The following is a 17,500-nucleotide window of genomic DNA, read 5'->3' on the forward strand; positions in this document are numbered from 1 at the left end:
GGACCTCCCAGAGACAGGTCTATTTAACCTGAAATCATGTGAAACACCTTAATTGCACACAGGTGGACTCCATTCAACTAATTATGTGACTTCTAAAGACAACTGGTTGCACCAGAGCTTATTTAGGTGTGTCATAGCAAAGGGGGTGAATACTTATGCAATCAATTATTTTCTGTTTTATATTTGTAATTAATTTAGAACAATTTGTAGATTTTATTTTTCACTTTGACATTATGGACTTTTCTTGTGTTGATCAGTGGGAAACATAGCGCTTAGCGTTGAGGGCAAAAAGCTCTATTTTGGTCTCATCAGACCATAGAATCTTCTTCCACTTGGTCTCAGTGTCTCCCACATGCCTTCTGGGAAACTCTAGCCGAGATTTGATGCGAGTTTTTTTCAACAATGGCTTTCTTTTTGCCACTTTCCCAGAAAGGCCAGTTTTGTGAAGCACCCGGGCTATTGTTGCCATATGCACAGTGTCTCCCAGCTCAGACGTGGAACACTGTAACTCCTTTAGAGTTGCCATAGGCCTCTTGGTGGCCTCCCTGACTAGTGCACTTCTCGCCCGGATACTCCGTTTTTGAGGACGGCCTGTTCTAGACAGATTCACAGTTGTGCCATATTCTCTCCATTTCTTAATAATGGACTTTACTGTGGTCTGAGAGGATATTCAATGCCTTGGAAATGTTCTTATATCCTACCCCTGATTGGTGCTTTTGAAGAACCTTATTCCGGATTTGCTTTGAATGTTCCTTCATCTTCATCATGTAGTTTTTGTTAGGAAATGTACTAACCAACTGTGGGACCTCCCAGAGACAGGTGTATTTAACCTGAAATCATGTTAAACACCTTAATTGCACACAGGTGGACTCCATTCAACTAATTATGTGACTTCTAAAGACAACTGGTTGCACCAGAGCTTACTTAGGTGTGTCATAGCAAAGGGGGTGAATACTTATGCAATCAATTATTTTCTGTTTTATATTTGTAATTAATTTAGAACAATTTGTAGATTTTATTTTTCACTTTGACATTATGGACTTTTCTTGTGTTGATCAGTGGCAAACATAGCGCTTAGTGTTGAGGCCAAAAAGCTCTATTTTGGTCTCATCAGACCATAGAATCTTCTTCCACTTGGTCTCAGAGTCTCCCACATACCTTCTGGGAAACTCTAGCCGAGATTTGATGCGAGTTTTTTTCAACAATGGCTTTCTTTTTGCCACTCTCCCATAAAGGCCAGTTTTGTGAAGCTCCCGGGCTATTGTTGCCATATGCACAGTGTCTCCCAGCTCAGCCGTGGAACACTGTAACTCCTTTAGAGTTGCCATAGGCCTCTTGGTGGCCTCCCTGACTAGTGCCCTATACGCCCGGATACTCAGTTTTTGAGGTCGGCCTGTTCTAGACAGATTCACAGTTGTGCCATATTCTCTCCATTTCTTAATAATGGACTTTACTGTGCTCTGAGATGATATTCAATGCCTTGGAAATGTTCTTATATCCTACCCCTGATTGGTGCTTTTGAAGAACCTTATTCCGGATTTGCTTTGAATGTTCCTTCATCTTCATGATGTAGTTTTTGTTAGGAAATGTACTAACCAACTGTGGGACCTCCCAGAGACAGGTCTATTTAACCTGAAATCATGTGAAACACCTTAATTGCACACAGGTGGACTCCATTCAACTAATTATGTGACTTCTAAAGACAACTGGTTGCACCAGAGCTTATTTAGGTGTGTCATAGCAAAGGGGGTGAATACTTATGCAATCAATTATTTTCTGTTTTATATTTGTAATTAATTTAGAACAATTTGTAGATTTTATTTTTCACTTTGACATTATGGACTTTTCTTGTGTTGATCAGTGGGAAACATAGCGCTTAGCGTTGAGGGCAAAAAGCTCTATTTTGGTCTCATCAGACCATAGAATCTTCTTCCACTTGGTCTCAGTGTCTCCCACATGCCTTCTGGGAAACTCTAGCCGAGATTTGATGCGAGTTTTTTTCAACAATGGCTTTCTTTTTGCCACTTTCCCAGAAAGGCCAGTTTTGTGAAGCACCCGGGCTATTGTTGCCATATGCACAGTGTCTCCCAGCTCAGACGTGGAACACTGTAACTCCTTTAGAGTTGCCATAGGCCTCTTGGTGGCCTCCCTGACTAGTGCACTTCTCGCCCGGATACTCCGTTTTTGAGGACGGCCTGTTCTAGACAGATTCACAGTTGTGCCATTTTCTCTCCATTTCTTAATAATGGACTTTACTGTGGTCTGAGAGGATATTCAATGCCTTGGAAATGTTCTTATATCCTACCCCTGATTGGTGCTTTTGAAGAACCTTATTCCGGATTTGCTTTGAATGTTCCTTCATCTTCATCATGTAGTTTTTGTTAGGAAATGTACTAACCAACTGTGGGACCTCCCAGAGACAGGTGTATTTAACCTGAAATCATGTTAAACACCTTAATTGCACACAGGTGGACTCCATTCAACTAATTATGTGACTTCTAAAGACAATTGGTTGCACCAGAGCTTACTTAGGTGTGTCATAGCAAAGGGGGTGAATACTTATGCAATCAATTATTTTCTGTTTTATATTTGTAATTAATTTAGAACAATTTGTAGATTTTATTTTTCACTTTGACATTATGGACTTTTCTTGTGTTGATCAGTGGCAAACATAGCGCTTAGCGTTGAGGCCAAAAAGCTCTATTTTGGTCTCATCAGACCATAGAATCTTCTTCCACTTGGTCTCAGAGTCTCCCACATGCCTTCTGGGAAACTCTAGCCGAGATTTGATGCGAGTTTTTTTCAACAATGGCTTTCTTTTTGCCACTCTCCCATAAAGGCCAGTTTTGTGAAGCACCCGGGCTATTGTTGCCATATGCACAGTGTCTCCCAGCTCAGCCGTGGAACACTGTAACTCCTTTAGAGTTGCCATAGGCCTCTTGGTGGCCTCCCTGACTAGTGCCCTATACGCCCGGATACTCCGTTTTTGAGGACGGCCTGTTCTAGACAGATTCACAGTTGTGCCATATTCTCTCCATTTCTTAATAATGGACTTTACTGTGCTCTGAGAGGATATTCAATGCCTTGGAAATGTTCTTATATCCTACCCCTGATTGGTGCTTTTGAAGAACCTTATTCCGGATTTGCTTTGAATGTTCCTTCATCTTCATGATGTAGTTTTTGTTAGGAAATGTACTAACCAACTGTGGGACCTCCCAGAGACAGGTGTATTTAACCTGAAATCATGTGAAACACCTTAATTGCACACAGGTGGACTCCATTCAACTAATTATGTGACTTCTAAAGACAACTGGTTGCACCAGAGCTTATTTAGGTGTGTCATAGCAAAGGGGGTGAATACTTATGCAATCAATTATTTTCTGTTTTATATTTGTAATTAATTTAGAACAATTTGTAGATTTTATTTTTCACTTTGACATTATGGACTTTTCTTGTGTTGATCAGTGGCAAACATAGCGCTTAGCGTTGAGGCCAAAAAGCTCTATTTTGGTCTCATCAGACCATAGAATCTTCTTCCACTTGGTCTCAGAGTCTCCCACATGCCTTCTGGGAAACTCTAGGCGAGATTTGATGCGAGTTTTTTTCAACAATGGCTTTCTTTTTGCCACTCTCCCATAAAGGCCAGTTTTGTGAAGCACCCGGGCTATTGTTGCCATATGCACAGTGTCTCCCAGCTCAGCCGTGGAACACTGTAACTCCTTTAGAGTTGCCATAGGCCTCTTGGTGGCCTCCCTGACTATTGCCCTATACGCCCGGATACTCCGTTTTTGAGGACGGCCTGTTCTAGACAGATTCACAGTTGTGCCATATTCTCTCCATTTCTTAATAATGGACTTTACTGTGCTCTGAGATGATATTCAATGCCTTGGAAATGTTCTTATATCCTACCCCTGATTGGTGCTTTTGAAGAACCTTATTCCGGATTTGCTTTGAATGTTCCTTCATCTTCATGATGTAGTTTTTGTTAGGAAATGTACTAACCAACTGTGGGACCTCCCAGAGACAGGTGTATTTAACCTGAAATCATGTGAAACACCTTAATTGCACACAGGTGGACTCCATTCAACTAATTATGTGACTTCTAAAGACAACTGGTTGCACCAGAGCTTATTTAGGTGTGTCATAGCAAAGGGGGTGAATACTTATGCAATCAATTATTTTCTGTTTTATATTTGTAATTAATTTAGAACAATTTGTAGATTTTATTTTTCACTTTGACATTATGGACTTTTCTTGTGTTGATCAGTGGCAAACATAGCGCTTAGTGTTGAGGCCAAAAAGCTCTATTTTGGTCTCATCAGACCATAGAATCTTCTTCCACTTGGTCTCAGAGTCTCCCACATGCCTTCTGGGAAACTCTAGCCGAGATTTGATGCAAGTTTTTTTCAACAATGGCTTTCTTTTTGCCACTCTCCCATAAAGGCCAGTTTTGTGAAGCTCCCGGGCTATTGTTGCCATATGCACAGTGTCTCCCAGCTCAGCCGTGGAACACTGTAACTCCTTTAGAGTTGCCATAGGCCTCTTGGTGGCCTCCCTGACTAGTGCCCTATACGCCCGGATACTCAGTTTTTGAGGTCGGCCTGTTCTAGACAGATTCACAGTTGTGCCATATTCTCTCCATTTCTTAATAATGGACTTTACTGTGCTCTGAGATGATATTCAATGCCTTGGAAATGTTCTTATATCCTACCCCTGATTGGTGCTTTTGAAGAACCTTATTCCGGATTTGCTTTGAATGTTCCTTCATCTTCATGATGTAGTTTTTGTTAGGAAATGTACTAACCAACTGTGGGACCTCCCAGAGACAGGTGTATTTAACCTGAAATCATGTGAAACACCTTAATTGCACACAGGTGGACTCCATTCAACTAATTATGTGACTTCTAAAGACAACTGGTTGCACCAGAGCTTATTTAGGTGTGTCATAGCAAAGGGGGTGAATACTTATGCAATCAATTATTTTCTGTTTTATATTTGTAATTAATTTAGAACAATTTGTAGATTTTATTTTTCACTTTGACATTATGGACTTTTCTTGTGTTGATCAGTGGCAAACATAGCGCTTAGCGTTGAGGCCAAAAAGCTCTATTTTGGTCTCATCAGACCATAGAATCTTCTTCCACTTGGTCTCAGAGTCTCCCACATGCCTTCTGGGAAACTCTAGCCGAGATTTGATGCGAGTTTTTTTCAACAATGGCATTCTTTTTGCAACTCTCCCATAAAGGCCAGTTTTGTGAAGCACCCGGGCTATTGTTGCCATATGCACAGTGTCTCCCAGCTCAGCCGTGGAACACTGTAACTCCTTTAGAGTTGCCATAGGCCTCTTGGTGGCCTCCCTGACTAGTGCCCTATATGCCCGGATACTCCGTTTATGAGGATGGCCTGTTCTAGACAGATTCACAGTTGTGCCATATTCTCTCCGTTGCTTAATAATGGACTTTACTGTGCTGTGAGAGGATATTCAATGCCTTGGAAATGTTCTTATATCCTACCCCTGATTGGTGCTTTTGAAGAACCTTATTCCGGATTTGCTTTGAATGTTCCTTCATCTTCATGATGTAGTTTTTGTTAGGAAATGTACTAACCAACTGTGGGACCTCCCAGAGACAGGTGTATTTAACCTGAAATCATGTGAAACACCTTAATTGCACACAGGTGGACTCCATTCAACTAATTATGTGACTTCTAAAGACAATTGGCTGCACCAGAGCTTATTTAGGTGTGTCATAGCAAAGGGGGTGAATACTTATGCAATCAATTATTTTCTGTTTTATATTTGTAATTAATTTAGAACAATTTGTAGATTTTATTTTTCACTTTGACATTATGGACTTTTCTTGTGTTGATCAGTGGCAAACATAGCGCTTAGCGTTGAGGCCAAAAAGCTCTATTTTGGTCTCATCAGACCATAGAATCTTCTTCCACTTGGTCTCAGAGTCTCCCACATGCCTTCTGGGAAACTCTAGCCGAGATTTGATGCAAGTTTTTTTCAACAATGGCTTTCTTTTTGCCACTCTCCCATAAAGGCCAGTTTTATGAAGCACCCGGGCTATTATTGCCATATGCACAGTGTCTCCCAGCTCAGCCGTGGAACACTGTAACTCCTTCAGAGTTGCCATAGGCCTCTTGGTGGCCTCCCTGACTAGTGCCCTATACGCCCGGATACTCCGTTTATGAGGACGGCCTGTTCTAGACAGATTCACAGTTGTGCCATATTCTCTCCGTTGCTTAATAATGGACTTTACTGTGCTGTGAGAGGATATTCAATGCCTTGGAAATGTTCTTATATCCTACCCCTGATTGGTGCTTTTGAAGAACCTTATTCCGGATTTGCTTTGAATGTTCCTTCATCTTCATGATGTAGTTTTTGTTAGGAAATGTACTAACCAACTGTGGGACCTCCCAGAGACAGGTGTATTTAACCTGAAATCATGTGAAACACCTTAATTGCACACAGGTGGACTCCATTCAACTAATTATGTGACTTCTAAAGACAACTGGTTGCACCAGAGCTTATTTAGGTGTGTCATAGCAAAGGGGGTGAATACTTATGCAATCAATTATTTTCTGTTTTATATTTGTAATTAATTTAGAACAATTTGTAGATTTTATTTTTCACTTTGACATTATGGACTTTTCTTGTGTTGATCAGTGGCAAACATAGCGCTTAGTGTTGAGGCCAAAAAGCTCTATTTTGGTCTCATCAGACCATAGAATCTTCTTCCACTTGGTCTCAGAGTCTCCCACATGCCTTCTGGGAAACTCTAGCCGAGATTTGATGCAAGTTTTTTTCAACAATGGCTTTCTTTTTGCCACTCTCCCATAAAGGCCAGTTTTGTGAAGCTCCCGGGCTATTGTTGCCATATGCACAGTGTCTCCCAGCTCAGCCGTGGAACACTGTAACTCCTTTAGAGTTGCCATAGGCCTCTTGGTGGCCTCCCTGACTAGTGCCCTATACGCCCGGATACTCCGTTTTTGAGGATGGCCTGTTCTAGACAGATTCACAGTTGTGCCATATTCTCTCCATTTCTTAATAATGGACTTTACTGTGCTCTGAGATGATATTCAATGCCTTGGAAATGTTCTTATATCCTACCCCTGATTGGTGCTTTTGAAGAACCTTATTCCGGATTTGCTTTGAATGTTCCTTCATCTTCATGATGTAGTTTTTGTTAGGAAATGTACTAACCAACTGTGGGATCTCCCAGAGACAGGTGTATTTAACCTGAAATCATGTGAAACACCTTAATTGCACACAGGTGGACTCCATTCAACTAATTATGTGACTTCTAAAGACAACTGGTTGCACCAGAGCTTATTTAGGTGTGTCATAGCAAAGGGGGTGAATACTTATGCAATCAATTATTTTCTGTTTTATATTTGTAATTAATTTAGAACAATTTGTAGATTTTATTTTTCACTTTGACATTATGGACTTTTCTTGTGTTGATCAGTGGCAAACATAGCGCTTAGCGTTGAGGCCAAAAAGCTCTATTTTGGTCTCATCAGACCATAGAATCTTCTTCCACTTGGTCTCAGAGTCTCCCACATGCCTTCTGGGAAACTCTAGCCGAGATTTGATGCGAGTTTTTTTCAACAATGGCTTTCTTTTTGCAACTCTCCCATAAAGGCCAGTTTTGTGAAGCACCCGGGCTATTGTTGCCATATGCACAGTGTCTCCCAGCTCAGCCGTGGAACACTGTAACTCCTTTAGAGTTGCCATAGGCCTCTTGGTGGCCTCCCTGACTAGTGCCCTATACGCCCGGATACTCCGTTTTTGAGGACGGCCTGTTCTAGACAGATTCACAGTTGTGCCATATTCTCTCCATTTCTTAATAATGGACTTTACTGTGGTCTGAGAGGATATTCAATGGCTTGGAAATGTTCTTATATCCTACCCGATTGGTGCTTTTGAAGAACCTTATTCCGGATTTGCTTTGAATGTTCCTTCATCTTCATGATGTAGTTTTTGTTAGGAAATGTACTAACCAACTGTGGGACCTCCCAGAGACAGGTGTATTTAACCTGAAATCATGTGAAACACCTTAATTGCACACAGGTGGACTCCATTAAACTAATTATGTGACTTCTAAAGACAACTGGTTGCACCAGAGCTTATTTAGGTGTGTCATAGCAAAGGGGATGAATACTTATGCAATCAATTATTTTCTGTTTTATATTTGTAATTAATTTAGAACAATTTGTAGATTTTATTTTTCACTTTGACAGTATGGACTTTTCTTGTGTTGATCAGTGGCAAACATAACGCTTAGCGTTGAGGCCAAAAAGCTCTATTTTGGTCTCATCAGACCATAGAATCTTCTTCCACTTGGTCTCAGAGTCTCCCACATGCCTTCTGGGAAACTCTAGCCGAGATTTGATGCGAGTTTTTTTCAACAATGGCTTTCTTTTTGCCACTCTCCCATAAAGGCCAGTTTTGTGAAGCACCCGGGCTATTGTTGCCATATGCACAGTGTCTCCCAGCTCAGCTGTGGAACACTGTAACTCCTTTAGAGTTGCCATAGGCCTCTTGGTGGCCTCCCTGACTAGTGCCCTATACGCCCGGATACTCCGTTTTTGAGGACGGCCTGTTCTAGACAGATTCACAGTTGTGCCATATTCTCTCCATTTCTTAATAATGGACTTTACTGTGCTCTGAGATGATATTCAATGCCTTGGAAATGTTCTTATATCCTACCCCTGATTGGTGCTTTTGAAGAACCTTATTCCGGATTTGCTTTGAATGTTCCTTCATCTTCATCATGTAGTTTTTGTTAGGAAATGTACTAAACAACTGTGGGACCTCCCAGAGACAGGTGTATTTAACCTGAAATCATGTGAAACACCTTAATTGCACACAGGTGGACTCCATTCAACTAATTATGTGACTTCTAAAGACAATTGGTTGCACCAGAGCTTATTTAGGTGTGTCATAGCAAAGGGGGTGAATACTTATGCAATCAATTATTTTCTGTTTTAGATTTGTAATTAATTTAGAACAATTTGTAGATTTTATTTTTCACTTTGACATTATGGACTTTTCTTGTGTTGATCAGTGGCAAACATAGCGCTTAGCGTTGAGGCCAAAAAGCTCTATTTTGGTCTCATCAGACCATAGAATCTTCTTCCACTTGGTCTCAGAGTCTCCCACATGCCTTCTGGGAAACTCTAGCCGAGATTTGATGCGAGTTTTTTTCAACAATGGCTTTCTTTTTGCCACTTTCCCAGAAAGGCCAGTTTTGTGAAGCACCCGGGCTATTGTTGCCATATGCACAGTGTCTCCCAGCTCAGCCGTGGAACGCTGTAACTCCTTTAGAGTTGCCATAGGCCTCTTGGTGGCCTCCCTGACTAGTGCCCTATACGCCCGGATACTCCGTTTTTGAGGACGGCCTGTTCTAGACAGATTCACAGTTGTGCCATATTCTCTCCATTTCTTAATAATGGACTTTACTGTGGTCTGAGAGGATATTCAATGCCTTGGAAATGTTCTTATATCCTACCCGATTGGTGCTTTTGAAGAACCTTATTCCGGATTTGCTTTGAATGTTCCTTCATCTTCATGATGTAGTTTTTGTTAGGAAATGTACTAACCAACTGTGGGACCTCCCAGAGACAGGTGTATTTAACCTGAAATCATGTGAAACACCTTAATTGCACACAGGTGGACTCCATTAAACTAATTATGTGACTTCTAAAGACAACTGGTTGCACCAGAGCTTATTTAGGTGTGTCATAGCAAAGGGGATGAATACTTATGCAATCAATTATTTTCTGTTTTATATTTGTAATTAATTTAGAACAATTTGTAGATTTTATTTTTCACTTTGACAGTATGGACTTTTCTTGTGTTGATCAGTGGCAAACATAACGCTTAGCGTTGAGGCCAAAAAGCTCTATTTTGGTCTCATCAGACCATAGAATCTTCTTCCACTTGGTCTCAGAGTCTCCCACATGTCTTCTGGGAAACTCTAGCCGAGATTTGATGCGAGTTCTTTTCAACAATGGCTTTCTTTTTGCCACTCTCCCATAAAGGCCAGTTTTGTGAAGCACCCGGGCTATTGTTGCCATATGCACAGTGTCTCCCAGCTCAGCCGTGGAACACTGTAACTCCTTTAGAGTTGCCATAGGCCTCTTGGTGGCCTCCCTGACTAGTGCCCTATACGCCCGGATACTCCGTTTTTGAGGACGGCCTGTTCTAGACAGATTCACAGTTGTGCCATTTTCTCTCCATTTCTTAATAATGGACTTTACTGTGCTCTGAGAGGATATTCAATGCCTTGGAAATGTTCTTACATCCTACCCCTGATTGGTGCTTTTGAAGAACCTTATTCCGGATTTGCTTTGAATGTTCCTTCATCTTCATCATGTAGTTTTTGTTAGGAAATGTACTAACCAACTGTGGGACCTCCCAGAGACAGGTCTATTTAACCTGAAATCATGTGAAACACCTCAATTGCACACAGGTGGACTCCATTCAACTAATTATGTGACTTCTAAAGACAATTGGTTGCACCAGAGCTTATTTAGGTGTGTCATAGCAAAGGGGGTGAATACTTATGCAATCAATTATTTTCTGTTTTATATTTGTAATTAATTTAGAACAATTTGTAGATTTTATTTTTCACTTTGACATTATGGACTTTTCTTGTGTTGATCAGTGGCAAACATAGCGCTTAGCGTTGAGGACAAAAAGCTCTATTTTGGTCTCATCAGACCATAGAATCTTCTTCCACTTGGTCTCAGAGTCTCCCACCTGCCTTCTGGGAAACTCTAGCCGAGATTTGATGAGAGTTTTTTTCAACAATGGCTTTCTTTTTGCCACTCTCCCATAAAGGCCAGTTTTGTGAAGCACCCGGGCTATTGTTGCCATATGCACAGTGTCTCCCAGCTCAGCCGTGGAACACTGTAACTCCTTTAGAGTTGCCATAGGCCTCTTGGTGGCCTCCCTGACTAGTGCCCTATACGCCCGGATACTCCGTTTTTGAGGACGGCCTGTTCTAGACAGATTCACAGTTGTGCCATATTCTCTCCATTTCTTAATAATGGACTTTACTGTGCTCTGAGAGGATATTCAATGCCTTGGAAATGTTCTTATATCCTACCCCTGATTGGTGCTTTTGAAGAACCTTATTCCGGATTTGCTTTGAATGTTCCTTCATCTTCATGATGTAGTTTTTGTTAGGAAATGTACTAACCAACTGTGGGACCTCCCAGAGACAGGTGTATTTAACCTGAAATCATGTGAAACACCTTAATTGCACACAGGTGGACTCCATTCAACTAATTATGTGACTTCTAAAGACAATTGGTTGCACCAGAGCTTATTTAGGTGTGTCATAGCAAAGGGGGTGAATACTTATGCAATCAATTATTTTCTGTTTTATATTTGTAATTAATTTAGAACAATTTGTAGATTTTATTTTTCACTTTGACATTATGGACTTTTCTTGTGTTGATCAGTGGCAAACATAGCGCTTAGCGTTGAGGCCAAAAAGCTCTATTTTGGTCTCATCAGACCATAGAATCTTCTTCCACTTGGTCTCAGAGTCTCCCACATGCCTTCTGGGAAACTCTAGCCGAGATTTGATGCGAGTTTTTTTCAACAATGGCTTTCTTTTTTCCACTCTCCCATAATGGCCAGTTTTGTGAAGCACCCGGGCTATTATTGCCATATGCACAGTGTCTCCCAGCTCAGCCGTGGAACACTGTAACTCCTTCAGAGTTGCCATAGGCCTCTTGGTGGCCTCCCTGACTAGTGCCCTATACGCCCGGATACTCCGTTTTTGAGGACGGCCTGTTCTAGACAGATTCACAGTTGTGCCATATTCTCTCCATTTCTTAATAATGGACTTTACTGTGCTCTGAGAGGATATTCAATGCCTTGGAAATGTTCTTATATCCTACCCCTGATTGGTGCTTTTGAAGAACCTTATTCCGGATTTGCTTTGAATGTTCCTTCATCTTCATGATGTAGTTTTTGTTAGGAAATGTACTAACCAACTGTGGGACCTCCCAGAGACAGGTGTATTTAACCTGAAATCATGTGAAACACCTTAATTGCACACAGGTGGACTCCATTCAACTAATTATGTGACTTCTAAAGACAATTGGTTGCACCAGAGCTTATTTAGGTGTGTCATAGCAAAGGGGGTGAATACTTATGCAATCAATTATTTTCTGTTTTATATTTGTAATTAATTTAGAACAATTTGTAGATTTTATTTTTCACTTTGACATTATGGACTTTTCTTGTGTTGATCAGTGGCAAACATAGCGCTTAGCGTTGAGGACAAAAAGCTCTATTTTGGTCTCATCAGACCATAGAATCTTCTTCCACTTGGTCTCAGAGTCTCCCACCTGCCTTCTGGGAAACTCTAGCCGAGATTTGATGCGAGTTTTTTTCAACAATGGCTTTCTTTTTGCCACTCTCCCATAAAGGCCAGTTTTGTGAAGCACCCGGGCTATTGTTGCCATATGCACAGTGTCTCCCAGCTCAGCCGTGGAACACTGTAACTCCTTTAGAGTTGCCATAGGCCTCTTGGTGGCCTCCCTGACTAGTGCCCTATACGCCCGGATACTCCGTTTATGAGGACGGCCTGTTCTAGACAGATTCACAGTTGTGCCATATTCTCTCCATTTCTTAATAATGGACTTTACTGTGCTCTGAGAGGATATTCAATGCCTTGGAAATGTTCTTATATCCTACCCCTGATTGGTGCTTTTGAAGAACCTTATTCCGGATTTGCTTTGAATGTTCCTTCATCTTCATGATGTAGTTTTTGTTAGGAAATGTACTAACCAACTGTGGGACCTCCCAGAGACAGGTGTATTTAACCTGAAATCATGTGAAACACCTTAATTGCACACAGGTGGACTCCATTCAACTAATTATGTGACTTCTAAAGACAATTGGTTGCACCAGAGCTTATTTAGGTGTGTCATAGCAAAGGGGGTGAATACTTATGCAATCAATTATTTTCTGTTTTATATTTGTAATTAATTTAGAACAATTTGTAGATTTTATTTTTCACTTTGACATTATGGACTTTTCTTGTGTTGATCAGTGGCAAACATAGCGCTTAGCGTTGAGGCCAAAAAGCTCTATTTTGGTCTCATCAGACCATAGAATCTTCTTCCACTTGGTCTCAGAGTCTCCCACATGCCTTCTGGGAAACTCTAGCCGAGATTTGATGCGAGTTTTTTTCAACAATGGCTTTCTTTTTGCCACTCTCCCATAAAGGCCAGTTTTGTGAAGCACCCGGGCTATTATTGCCATATGCACAGTGTCTCCCAGCTCAGCCGTGGAACACTGTAACTCCTTCAGAGTTGCCATAGGCCTCTTGGTGGCCTCCCTGACTAGTGCCCTATACGCCCGGATACTCCGTTTTTGAGGACGGCCTGTTCTAGACAGATTCACAGTTGTGCCATATTCTCTCCATTTCTTAATAATGGACTTTACTGTGCTCTGAGAGGATATTCAATGCCTTGGAAATGTTCTTATATCCTACCCCTGATTGGTGCTTTTGAAGAACCTTATTCCGGATTTGCTTTGAATGTTCCTTCATCTTCATGATGTAGTTTTTGTTAGGAAATGTACTAACCAACTGTGGGACCTCCCAGAGACAGGTGTATTTAACCTGAAATCATGTGAAACACCTTAATTGCACACAGGTGGACTCCATTCGACTAATTATGTGACTTCTAAAGACAACTGGTTGCACCAGAGCTTATTTAGGTGTGTCATAGCAAAGGGGGTGATTACTTATGCAATCAATTATTTTCTGTTTTATATTTGTAATTAATTTAGAACAATTTGTAGATTTTATTTTTCACTTTGACATTATGGACTTTTCTTGTGTTGATCAGTGGCAAACATAGCGCTTAGCGTTGAGGCCAAAAAGCTCTATTTTGGTCTCATCAGACCATAGAATCTTCTTCCACTTGGTCTCAGAGTCTCCCACATGCCTTCTGGGAAACTCTAGCCGAGATTTGATGCGAGTTTTTTTCTTTTTGCCACTCTCCCATAAAGGCCAGTTTTGTGAAGCACCCGGGCTATTGTTGCCATATGCACAGTGTCTCCCAGCTCAGCCGTGGAACACTGTAACTCCTTTAGAGTTGCCATAGGCCTCTTGGTGGCCTCCCTGACTAGTGCCCTATATGCCCGGATACTCCGTTTTTGAGGACGGCCTGTTCTAGACAGATTCACAGTTGTGCCATATTCTCTCCATTTCTTAATAATGGACTTTACTGTGCTCTGAGAGGATATTCAATGCCTTGGAAATGTTCTTATATCCTACCCCTGATTGGTGCTTTTGAAGAACCTTATTCCGGATTTGCTTTGAATGTTCCTTCATCTTCATCATGTAGTTTTTGTTAGGAAATGTACTAACCAACTGTGGGACCTCCCAGAGACAGGTGTATTTAACCTGAAATCATGTGAAACACCTTAATTGCACACAGGTGGACTCCATTCAACTAATTATGTGACTTCTAAAGACAATTGGTTGCACCAGAGCTTATTTAGGTGTGTCATAGCAAAGGGGGTGAATACTTATGCAATCAATTATTTTCTGTTTTATATTTGTAATTAATTTAGAACAATTTGTAGATTTTATTTTTCACTTTGACATTATGGACTTTTCTTGTGTTGATCAGTGGCAAACATAGCGCTTAGCGTTGAGGCCAAAAAGCTCTATTTTGGTCTCATCAGACCATAGAATCTTCTTCCACTTGGTCTCAGAGTCTCCCACATGCCTTCTGGGAAACTCTAGCCGAGATTTGATGCGAGTTTTTTTCAACAATGGCTTTCTTTTTGCCACTCTCCCATAAAGGCCAGTTTTGTGAAGCACCCGGGCTATTGTTGCCATATGCACAGTGTCTCCCAGCTCAGCCGTGGAACACTGTAACTCCTTTAGAGTTGCCATAGGCCTCTTGGTGGCCTCCCTGACTAGTGCCCTATACGCCCGGATACTCCGTTTTTGAGGACGGCCTGTTCTAGACAGATTCACAGTTGTGCCATATTCTCTCCATTTCTTAATAATGGACTTTACTGTGCTCTGAGAGGATATTCAATGCCTTGGAAATGTTCTTATATCCTACCCCTGATTGGTGCTTTTGAAGAACCTTATTCCGGATTTGCTTTGAATGTTCCTTCATCTTCATGATGTAGTTTTTGTTAGGAAATGTACTAACCAACTGTGGGACCTCCCAGAGACAGGTGTATTTAACCTGAAATCATGTGAAACACCTTAATTGCACACAGGTGGACTCCATTCAACTAATTATGTGACTTCTAAAGACAATTGGTTGCACCAGAGCTTATTTAGGTGTGTCATAGCAAAGGGGGTGAATACTTATGCAATCAATTATTTTCTGTTTTATATTTGTAATTAATTTAGAACAAGTTGTAGATTTTATTTTTCACTTTGACATTATGGACTTTTCTTGTGTTGATCAGTGGCAAAAACTCCCAATTAAATCCATTTTGATTCCATGTTGTAAAAGTCCAAGGGGGGTGAATACTTTTGAGAGCCACTGTATTTCTTAGCAGACACCCTTATCCAGGACGACTTACAATTGTTACAAGATATCACATTATTTTTACATACAATTATATTATTTTTCTACATACAATTACCCATTTATACAGTTGGATTTTTACTGGAGCAATCTAGGTAAAGTACCTTGCTCAAGGGTACAGCAGCAATGTCCCCCACCTGGGATTGAACCCACGACCTTCTAGTCAAGAGTCCCGAGACCTAACCACTACTCCACACTGCCGCACTGACCATAGTCAAAATTGAGCTACATGACCAGAGTCACCATTGAGCTACATGACCAGAGTCACCATTGAGCTACATGACCAGAGTCACCATTGAGCTAAATGACCATAGTTAGAATAGAATTGACTAGAGTCAGAATAGTGCTACATTGGAGGCTGTGTGGTCCAGTGGTTAAAGAAAAGGGCTTGTAACCAGGAGGTCCCCGGTTCAAATCCCACCTTAGCCACTGACTCACTGTGTGACCCTGAGCAAGTCACTTAACCTCCTTGTGCTCCGTCTTTCGGGTGAGATGTAATTGTAAGTGACTCTGCAGCTGATGCAAAGTTCACACACCCTAGTCTCTGTAAGTCGCCTTGGATAAAGGTGTCTGCTAAATAAACACATAATAATAATACATTACCATAGCCACAAAAAACCTTAGTGGACAAAGTGGGTCTGGGTGGCCGAGCGGCAGTTCCAGGAGGTCGGCATGAAGTAGTGACTTGCTCTCATAATGCTATTAGATAACAGATACACTGGGGGGGTAAGTGCATATTACTAAGGGCATGGTCTTTTCATCAAAAAAATATTTAAGTAAAAATAATAAGTCAAGCCATGTGGGAGGCTCTGCACCCCGGGCAGAGTTCCCATTCACCCCTGGCAGCTTCCACTTCCCTGGAAGTCTGTCTGTTGCCCTCCCGTGCCTGGCGCCAGATCAGGTCGGGCTGGAGGCTCTGTTTTCGGCTTGGGGAGGCGGTGGGTCCCCTTACAGTCCTGGACTTCCATGCTGATGGAAGTATGCTGCCCTCCCGCGCCTGGCGCCAGATCAGGCCGGGCTGGAGGCTCTGTTTTGGGCTTGAGTAGGCAGTGTGGGTCCCTTACATTTTTTTATTTTTAATGCACTTTAAGTCTCTTGCCTTCACGGGGTTTAGAGGCTCTGTTTTGGGCAACAGTGTGCCATTTGTGTCGCTGACTTTCAGTGCACTTGAAGCCTGTTGCCCTCGCGGGGTTTGGAGGCTCTGTTTTCAGCAGCAGTGTGCCGTTTGTGTCCTTGGTGACCTCCATGTTTTTGCTGCTAGAGACTAAGTCCCGTTGTGGACATGGTCGTGTCTACCTTCAATGCGAGCCTTTTGGTGGACATGGTCATTGGCCGAGCACTTTAAAAAAAAAAAAATCCTATCTTTAACATTAGATGACCATAGTCCGGACTTTTTTGGCTCCGCCAGAAACTAAGAGTTGAAAAAGACATAGTCATGTCGCCTATCTTTAACATGACATGACCATGACCATAGCAGGGCAGTTTATGGAAGTCTGTAAACGGCCGAGATTGAAATGTCCTGCGGGGTGGCAGCGACTCCTTGGCAGTGTGACTTCGGCCCCGTTGCCCATAAAGACTCCATGTCTGAGATACAACGGGGGGACCCGCGGAGATTTCCGTCGACAGGGTTTTTAGAACAAAAAATATTTCTAAGTCAGGACGGAGGTGTCAGAAAAATGCTTGTGAGTGATCAGTTGAAGCCAGGCTTGGAGGCTTTGTGCTGGGCAGGGGAAGATGGCCGGGATGACTCCTCCTGTCGGGTCCATGCTGTGGGAGGCTCCGCACTTGAACCAGAGCTCACACTTTCCAAGAAAAAGTCCTGGACAAGTCTCGGTGTGGTTTTGTTTTTTGTTGTTCTAAAACCCTGTCCGACCGCCCTACTGTGGACTAGGGCGAGGGC

This window comes from Acipenser ruthenus, unplaced genomic scaffold (genome assembly GCF_902713425.1).
Source record: "Acipenser ruthenus unplaced genomic scaffold, fAciRut3.2 maternal haplotype, whole genome shotgun sequence".
NCBI classification, from domain to species: domain Eukaryota; kingdom Metazoa; phylum Chordata; class Actinopteri; order Acipenseriformes; family Acipenseridae; genus Acipenser; species Acipenser ruthenus.